This window comes from Rhinatrema bivittatum, chromosome 1, assembly GCF_901001135.1.
Source record: "Rhinatrema bivittatum chromosome 1, aRhiBiv1.1, whole genome shotgun sequence".
Taxonomy (NCBI): Eukaryota; Metazoa; Chordata; class Amphibia; order Gymnophiona; family Rhinatrematidae; genus Rhinatrema; species Rhinatrema bivittatum.
Genome location: NC_042615.1, coordinates 432,195,404 through 432,205,439, shown reverse-complemented (window position 1 = coordinate 432,205,439; position 10,036 = coordinate 432,195,404). Strand labels below are relative to the sequence as shown.

General features: G+C 44.6%; 1 protein-coding gene across 2 annotated transcripts in view; it reads left to right on the top strand.

Annotated features, from left to right (window-relative positions):
* Nucleotides 1–4,683: 4,683 nt before the first annotated feature.
* Nucleotides 4,684–10,036, top strand: part of ABCA1 (ATP binding cassette subfamily A member 1) — a 212,039-nt gene continuing 206,686 nt past the window's right edge. For both annotated transcript variants that reach the window (XM_029604407.1, XM_029604396.1), the window contains exon 1: nt 4,684–4,864. The gene's annotated coding sequence lies outside the window, so the exon portion shown is untranslated. The remainder of the gene's footprint in view (nt 4,865–10,036) is intronic.

Sequence of the window (10,036 nt, the reverse complement as noted above, 5' to 3'; positions counted from 1 at the left end):
TTATTTACTCTTTCGGATAGTAGAAAGACTAGGGGGCACTCCATGAAGTTAGCATGGGGCACATTTAAAACTAATCGGAGAAAGTTCTTTTTTACTCAACGCACAATTAAACTCTGGAATTTGTTGCCAGAGGATGTGGTTAGTGCAGTTAGTATAGCTGTGTTTAAAAAAGGATTGGATAAGTTCTTGGAGGAGAAGTCCATTACCTGCTATTAAGTTCACTTAGAGAATAGCCACTGCCATTAGCAATGGATACATGGAATAGACTTAGTTTTTGGGTACTTGCCAGGTTCTTATGGCCTGGATTGGCCACTGTTGGAAACAGGATGCTGGGCTTGATGGACCCTTGGTCTGACCCAGTATGGCATTTTCTTATGTTCTTATGTTCTCACTGGAATGCCCTCCCCATGGACCTTCGTCTTGAAACTTGTAGTCGAACGTTCAAAAAGAAGCTCAAAACTTGGCTTTTCACAAAAGCCTTCACTTAAAGGTCTCTCCCTATGGGATTGATCCACGCATTTCAAACTCCAATACGCTAGCTGTCCGATGCTGTAACCATAAATTCTCCTGTCAGTTGTATTTTAATATGCAACCATGCTTATTAAGCCTGTTGTAAATCTGAGTTTGTTGACTGTTATTTGTTATTTGTAATAATTTTAAGTCGTTCTCAGCTTTATCTATAAGTTCTTACGAAGTTAGCCCTGTTATTTGTACCCTCTTGTTCGATGTAATTTCCAACTTTGGTTCTATGTAAACCGTCGTGATATGTACCAGTACATGAACATCGGTATATAAAAGCCTTTAAATAATTAAATAAATAAATATAAGTGAATGGAGGATGTGGAGTCCGAAGCATCTGCCCCTCGCTCTCACCTCCTTACTCTTCCCCCAATATCCTTTCCCTTCCTCTTACTCCCATGGCTACTTGACTCTTACACCTCCCTTAGCATTCTCTCCCCTGCCTCTTAAACGCTCAATCCCCAGTCTCCTCGCCCCTGCCTCCTAACCCCCATCTCTAGCATTCAAATTCCCATCTCTTAACCCCCCCATCCCCAGCCTTCTCTCCCCTGCTCTTAACCCTCCATCCCTGGCATCCAAACTCCTGTCTTTTAACACCCCCCCCCTCCAGAATCCTCTCTTCTGTCTCTTAAGCCCCTTCTCCATTCACAGCATCTGCTTCCTGCCTCTCACCCTTTCCTCCCGCACTGCACCCTACTGCTACTAATGCATCTGTCTGTTCCTCCTGCCTCCTCCCCATGCAATTATCTGTTTGCTACCATTCTTCTCAGTCCGTGCTGGCCCTGCGAGCATGTGGAAAACTTGCGGGCTGGCACTTTGTGTATAATGATCTTGAGATATACAAGATCATTATACAGGAAGCGCCAGCTTTCGAGTGTTGAAGATGCTCTCAGAGCCAGCACTAACAGGGAGGAATGGTGGCGGTGCTATCATTCGCACTGCTCTTCCCAGCGGTACCAGGTCTGGGTCTGCTCTGCATGGCCCAAGATGTAGCCTGTGTTGCTGTTTAAGGAATCCTGCTTGGCTATGGACGCATGCACTACAAGGAGCAGGGTGGATAGTGACTGCAAGTTGTGCACGCCCCTTGTTGCACAGCGCCACAGGTGCCCGTCCCACTCGTCTTACCCAAAGCCAGCCCTCTTGGTTCCAGTAATAATCATGCTGTGGGGTTTGAAACAACTTTGTCTCTGAAGGTATTTTTTGGGAAGCCCTGCAAACAAACAATTACAATGATCAATGCATGTTAGTATTAGGACTTGCACTAAAGTATGTAAGTCTGATACATTAAAATAGGAACAGATAACATATGTTCCATAGCTAAAAAAAAAAAAAGCAGGCTTTAACTGTAGAAGATGCTTTTTGTACTTCTGCATAGTTAAGTGTGTGTGTGTGTGTGTGTGTGTGTGTGTGTGTGTTATCCAGCTAAATGCCAGCTTTTTGAATATCTGGCTAAATTTTAGCTGGATAAAAGAGGGAAGTTCTGGGAAAAGGTAGTGTTATCTGACTAACTGAACTGATTTTCAGCTGTATCCCGTTCAATGAGCCAGATTCTTTAGGTATGCCTCAAAGCAAACAACCTGCCACTTAAACAGAAATATTCAAAAGATATTTAGTTATGTGCCTGCAAAAAGAAAGCAAAAAAACCCCCAACCAAAACCTCCAGGGTCTTCAGACCCGAACCTTCAATCCACCCCCCCCCCCCCCAAAAAAAGAACAAGACATAATTAATTGGGGCCATAGTTTCCTATTTCACAACTCTCCTCCCTCTAGAAAAATAAACCATTGGGGACTAGCACCCTGAAATCAGACCCCTCCACTCCCCCATTTTGACCAAACAACTTTCCTTCTCCCCTCCCCTCCTCACCCACCCAAAACCCCTATTCGATACCCCCAGCTGGGAGAGGAGTCTCTTACCTGCTCCCAACGCTTCCAGCGTTACTCCCGCAGCGAGAGGTTTAAGCTACCGGCGTTGCTGTCCGAAGAAATCTCCGAGAACCATGCTGGTGGCTTATGCTTTCAGCATTGCTGTCAGACCAAGGCTGGGGTTTCACAGATTCAGGGGAGGGGGGTGTTGTGGTATCTGATAGAGGCTGTAAGTGGGTGGGAGGAGGGAAGGAGAGGATCATCTGTTGTTGGTCAAAATGGGGAAGGAAAGGGGTGTCTAGGCTCAGCTTGCTGCCCTCGTTGCTTTATTTTTTTATTTGGGGGGTTGAGGACTGGAAGGGAGATAGGGGAGTACGATCTCAATTCTTTGTGTTTCCTGGGTTGGTGGGAGGGGGAGGCTGAAGGATCAGGCCTAAAGGTCCCAGAGTGGATTTCTTTGCTTTCTTTTTGCCTCTACTTCAGGAGTCCTCAACCAAGCCTGCAGGACACATCCCGCCAATCAGGTTTTCAGGATATCCACAATAAACATGCAAGAGCGAGATTAGCATGCACTGCCTCCACTGTATGCAAATCTATCTCACGCATATTCATTGTGGATATCCTGAAAACCTGACTGGCTAAGTGTGTCCTGAGGACTGGGTTGAGAATCACCGCCCTGCTTAAGTGGATATCTTTTGAATATATCTTAGAGGCAGCCAACGCCAGTCCTCGAAGGCCACAAACAGGCCAGGTTTAGCCGGGTAACTTGTCCACTCACCGGCTTACTGAATATTGGCCCCTGTGAGTGCAGCTAGAGTCGTAGGGGCAATAAGGTGTGCATAAAAAGCATGCGTCCAAACTGGCTGCCCATTTTTTTTAACACGTGCACACTCACCTCTCTTAGGCGCCCGATGCAATAGATAAATGAGCTGCTAAAACAGCTGGACTAGGGATATGTTCTGCATCCCTAGTGCGTCCTTGGCATCGGGCATCCAGGAAACGTGGCTGTGTGCGGGTTACCAAAACGGACGCTCAATTTACGAGCATCTGTTTTATCTCGCGGCAGCGAATTTACCGGCACAATATACACGCACAACAAACATGGCCCGGAGCATGTTTATTGTACGCCCAGAATTTTTATTTTGTCAGAATGCTGCTTTCTGTGGTTCCTCCTTCTTGTATTGCGATGAATCTAGGTAGGAGGAACCACAGAAAAACAGTTATTTTTTTGTTTTTAAGTAGACCTCTTGACGCGCGACAAGACTTTACACCTGCTCCGGGGCAGGTGTAAAATTTGATTGGCTAAAAGGTGTGCCTTGGGTGCATGGCAGTTTTTTGCATTGCTGGGTAATAGCTTCATCTACATGGCATTTACATGTGATGAGCACTATTAGCTCGCCTTTGTTTGGATGTGTATTTTGGAGGCGCTGATCCCCTTACTGCATCAGGAGTTATTCTGGTATGTCCTAAACGTGTGCCCAAACGCTCGTTAACCTGTGCGCTAGGCTGGGAACTCTTTATTGTATTGGCTTGCTAGAGTTTTAACTTGAACCTTTGAAGAAATGACCTGTGACCCAGTTTGGATTAAAGGACAGTCGAAGCTCATAGAAATGCACCTTACCCATAACAACTCAGATTTATTATGATTTTATTTTATTTTATTGGCAGCTAACCTTTGCTTGACCACAGAAAGGCAGTCATTCAGTTTAATTATAGTCTCATCTCGTTTTTTACCTAAGGGACTATACATTTGGATGTCAGCGGTGTAGATCATATAGGAAAAATCCATGGCATCCATCAGTTTTGCAAAGAGTAACATATATATGTTAAACAAAGAGGGAACAAAATGGATCCTTGCGGTAACCCAGACACTAATTTCCTATGTGATGGCAAAAACCATTTCTCCAGCGATAGGTTGGATCCGATTATGAAGAAACAAAGAGAAACATGCTTGAGCTGTGCCTTCACTACCAATGGCTTGTAAGCAAGACCGTGACATTTCAGGATCCACAATCAGGAAGGCCACCGATGGACAGACGAAAAACTCCATTGTGATGTGTGGTTGTGTTTGGGTTTTTTTTTTTGTTGGGGGGCAGGAGAGTTGCCTGCAGGGTGCATTAGAGGCAGCATGGCCCCTTTAAGGGGCGGGGCGGTTCGCCACGTGCTGGCCGTGAGTGACAGCAGCACATAAACAGAGAGCCGGCGGCGGGACCGGCTGGTGACCGCTAGTAACCCCCGGAGTGCAGAGCCGCCGAATCTATAAAAGGAGCTCCGGAGCGCAGTCTTCAGGCTGCGATCGCGGGAGGGTCGGGACGGAGGGAGCCGCCAGCGCAGGCAGAAATTTTACAACAGCCAAACAACACCACTTCTTTTGGTTTGTTTCCGAATTCCACTTTTTCTTTTTTTTCCCCCAGCTTTGATTTCCTTTCTCAGAAATTGCTTCAGAGAAAAAAGGGAGGAAGGAAAGAAAAGAAGAAATCAGGTAAGGCACATCCAACTTTTTTTAGGGCACAAAAAGAGCAGAATTCTGTTCATTGTGTGTGTGTGTGTGTGTGTGTGTTCTTTTTACATTTGTGTTGACAGTGGCTATGCAAAGGGACGCATTTCACCTTTCTCCCTTTCTTCTTTGTTCTTTTCATGCATGCAGTAGTCGATGTGTCTGTTTCGCGGCAGATTTTATTTTTATGACTTCCCTTTCTTTCTTTGCATTATATTAGGTAGGGATTCAGCCTGAGGGGTTTCGTGCCATCTTACTCGTCTGTTATGTTTAAGCTAACAACCCCCCCCCCCCAAAAAAAAAAACCCAAAACAAAAAACAAAACCCACTCGTGCTCTATCTGTAAAAGTGCAAGGAAGCACTGCAGCAGATCTGCCACCAGTTTCACGGGATCGGGGGTTTCTCCTCCTAATTTCACCCGAGATCAGGCTGGAGGAGGTGGTGGGGGTGGGAGCTCTCCTGGCAGGTGACATGAGGCTGGGGGGCACAGAGTCTTTCCCGTCCCCCCCTCCCCTCTAGATGGCTCAATGGGGGGACTAGGGCATTGCTTTTTTAAGATTTTTGTTTGGCTGCTCCGTGCAGGACAGCTGCATGAAGCTCTTTGTGTGACTTTGACTTTTACCCTCGCAGCCGGCTGGCATTGCCCCCCCCCCCTCCCCCCCAAATACTATTTACCAGATCTCAGCTCCCAGCTTTGCCACTTTCTGAGACCCTGTGCCCCCGTGTCTCCTTCAGCACGGGGCATTTAAGAAAGAAGAAGCTGCTGGCGCCCAGTTTACATGTCCTTTTGCTAAGGAAGACGAATATGATTTCCCCCCGCAGCAATGCCCTTCTGCTTTCTTTGCTGCTTGCCGGCTCCCCTCGGCTGCTGCTGCTACTCCTTGTGTTGCTACGCCCAACTGAACCTCAGGTTGGGGCTGTTGAGCCAAGAAAGAGAGGGGAAAAGGGACAAGTTACAGATGTCCGATAGTAACCCCATGTGAGATCTCCGGTGCTTCAAAATAAGCGGAAAAAAAATGAGCAGAAAACCCTCAGGCATTGTTGACATCCTTTGAAAACGGAGATGGATGATCCGGGGCGAGCATCTTGGGGCAAAGAAACAAAAATACAGTTTAGGATTGGAGATCAAAGGATGGGGGATCCCCCACAACCCCCCCCCCCCCAAACTCCAAAACAACAAAATCAATCTGAAGTAGCCCGGGGTGAAGATTTTGTTTTCCCTTCCATGGCTAGAAACAGAGGGCAGGTGGCAACCATTGTCACTAACAGAATGTAGTAAAATACTGTTGTAGCAAGAGTAGGTGTTTTCTAGATTTTGGTCAGAGAGGGCTTTCATTTATCAGGGAGCCCTTTTTAGCTTTCAGTTGGATCAGAACCAAGTAATCATCCACCCCCCCCCCCCCCCCCCAAAAAAAAAAAATATAAAGGCATATATTAGAAAGACAACATTTTTTATAGTCCCAACAGGATATTTGAGCTGGAATATTAGCTGCTGTGCAGGATGACAGAATTTTCCATGTTTTTAATGTCAAACCACCCATTCCCCTCCTCTGTTGTTATGATCAGTCATGTTATGCAACGTCAAGAAACCTAATGAGCGCAGAGGGACAGTCACTGAGCTGTTACAATGCTATGAAATTGGTATGAGCTCGATCCCAAAATATGCAATGTTTGACCCATGTTTAGTTATTGATTTGATTTATATTCTGCTTTTCAGGCACTTAATGGCTGGCATATTCTGGCATTAGCAACGCAGTGCAGTGCAGTATTCAGTGATAAGATATTTACATACAAACAAAGAAACAGAGAAATGACGGCAGAAAAGGACCAAAATGGTCCATCCAGTCTGCCCAACAAGCCTCCCATAGTAGTATCCACCACACTGTGCAGAATACCCCATGTTACTCTGTGCAGTTAATCTCCGAGCCTTATGATAACTCATAAAAAGGTACTGCTAGCAACATTTGTACTGGGTGATGAGCCTTTTTGAAAATTCAGACAGTGCTGCTTGATGTGCTATGCTTATGGACTTGGCCATAGAAGCAAGCTTGTGTTTTTTCACCCCATGTCTGCACCTCAGTTCCCCAGATCGCAAAAGTCAGGGCCTTTGTTGGTTGCTGTCTGAATCCAATTCCTCTTTTCCCCCTGCTGTAGAAGCAGAGAGCAATGCTGGAATGGCGGCAACAGTATGAAGGCTTATTGGTTAAGGGGAGTAACTACTGCACCAGCAACTTACCCCCATCCACCCTTCTCTTCATTTTCTTTCCTTTAGCTTTAGGGATCCCATGCCCCTTTGAATTATTTCACTGTTTTAGTCTTCACCACCTATTTAAGTGGTTGTTAATGAAATGCTTTAGGCTGTTCCCCTCCATCCCCCTCCACTGGACCCCTGACTTTAGCCAGGTATGGAAAGGGTTTGTAAGTTACTTTGCATATACAGAGTTGCATTGGTCCATTTTAGGGAAGTGCACATTTCTTTAAAAAAACGTTTGTGAAATGATTCAAGGAACCTGCAAAATGTTCAAAAGTTTGCTGAGCTGATCGATAACCTCCTTTTTAAGCATGCGCACTGTGGCTGATCTGCATAAATCCAGTGTGAATCTATGGAAAACCTGAGGTGGACCCAGAGGAAGTTTGCCACGGGAGTTGCAACTTCCTGGATCCATGGCAGATCTTGTCAAGGTCTGTAGGGGAAAATGCAACAGATGTTCTCAGTAAAACCTGGCCTAGGCTGACATCTGCTTCCAGTTGCGTGACAAATAGTTTGCATATCTTAGACCGCAACTTGACTCCATCTGCCAGTGAATCCCGGGTAGGTTCATTATCGGGATTCACGTTTTCAAGGCAGGCCGATCTAATCCTGGATTGTATCTCTCGGCATGCCAGGATTTGTACTCCTGCCTTTCTGTTTCACTGGCTTAATGGGCGCTTTCATTGACCCAAAGGCACTCAACCATGAATTGTGCTCACCTTCGTCCCCTCTGGATTATAGCTTGCCTTTAAATATTTAATTCTCCTCATAATTTCTTTTATGGTTTATCGCCATGTAATAATTTGGCTTTTGTTTAGACTGAGTTCCTTTCCAAAAGGGAGCTAAGTTTGAAATCATGACTGGTCCCACCACTAGGTGAAGTCAGTGTCTCCTTAGTCTACAATATTAAAGTAAAAGTACCCTGCATACAGTGCAGTTAAACCAGGACTGGATCAACCTACCCTGCAAAAGTGTGTTTCCTGTTTTATCTTACTGAATGGGGTGTGGTTGGTGGCTCCCTGCCACTATGCAAACCTGACAGGAAATAGATAGAGAGAGAACATTTTGGAAGCAATTTAAAATTCCACAACAGGATGGCTTGAAAGCAAAAGTTCCCTTCTTTCATTTTTTTTTTTTTTAATCATTATTTGATCAAATAGTAGAATAGTTGGCTTTTTAGGGTATTCACAGGGATCCACAGGGAATGTGTATGAGAAACACTTGCATTCATTGGAGATCTACCATATGCAAATGTCTCTCGTGCATATTCATTGTAGATATCTAGAAAACCCGACTGATTGTTGGGTCCTCAGGACAAGTTTGGGAAGCCCCAAGATAGCAATCTCTCTTCAAACCACTTCCAGGAATTCGGTACCCATAGAGAGCGTGCAGTCACACATGCTCACTCATTCATGCACTCTTGGGAGTGATTTATCCAAGGTTTTCAACTATTATGTGCCTCTGGCAAAGCCTTAAATAAACTGGATCATAAATATCTGCTCTTTTCTAGATATTGATGTGAGTATAATCACATAAAGCTATGACTGAAAACAGTTGTAAATATGGTGGGTAATAATCCTTCATTTATGGATTTTCTTAGTCTGCATGAAGTTGAACAAAACTTTCTCTTGCAGTGGTACTACAAATATACATTAAGGAATCTCCTGAAAACTATAGGCTTTAAGCTTTGTGTCATCCATTTACTGCCTCTGGAATTCTGCTTGGTGACTGAAAAAAAAAATATGCTGCAAGGTGTCCCTTAAAGGATTTGCTGATTTTATGTTTTGTTTTGTTTTTTTATGACCTGCTCCTTTGTGCTTCCAGCTCAGCTGGAACTCTTTGGACTGGTGCCTGTTAATAAAAAACTAATGGTATATTATGTAAAAAGCGGCTCTCACCTTTGCAACGTGCACCTCTGTCGTCCACCTGGCAGAGTTCCTGACTCAGCTCATTCCAGGTGTGCCCCAGCAATGCCTCGTGCGACTTGCAGCCAAGAGACAGCAGAAAGCGAGAGAGGGAAACTCATGTTGGTCAAAACACACACAGCAGGATTTTTTTTTTCAGTGAGTTTTCAAAATGCTAAATGCAAATGTGGGCAGTTCATTTATCTTTTTTTTTTTTATATATTTACATTAATAGACTGCTATATTGGCAGAAATTGCTAAAAATACATAGTATAACAACATAATAAATACAGTATAGAACAGCATATTAAAATCAATGTACACTCCCTCCCAAAAGCAATATTCCTTGAACTGAAAGCACTTTGGCATAATACAGAATGTGCAAAATCCTTATGAAACTAAAGTTCACTAGATTTTATTCTTAAAGAGTAAATAACATTCTGGATGGTGGCGGTGACAAAATCAGAAACTGAATTCAAAGTGTGGGATAAGCGCAGATGATCCTTAGTTGCAGGAAGCGAAGAGAAAGCCGGAGAGCATGTAGGTGTTGCGGTATTGCAACAGGAAAGGAGAATGGGAAGACAGGATAAGCCCTGCTGATCTTTACCTGCCTACATTTTGAAGATTGGAGATGCCTGACCTCCTCTCACTGCTTTAGTACTTTTTTTCTGTTGCCAAAAACAAAAACACAAAATGCATTTCATGATTCCTCTTCCTCAAACCAAACAAGATTCAGTACTCACAAACCCCAACATGGGCTTCTTTTCAGCCATCTAGACTAGCCATCTGGCGAAGTGGACTCTGTCCTCGAAAGCTCATGCTTTAATACTTTGGTCAGTCTATAAGGTGCCACTCGACTCCTATCATTTTTGCTACAGCAGACTAACACGGCTTATCCCTCTGAAGATTTTCCATCCATAGCGCTAGCAGCATAGTTCACTCATATCCATGGGGATTCCCACGACTCTAAGCCCCCTTAGGTTGCCACAGAGCACTCCCTAG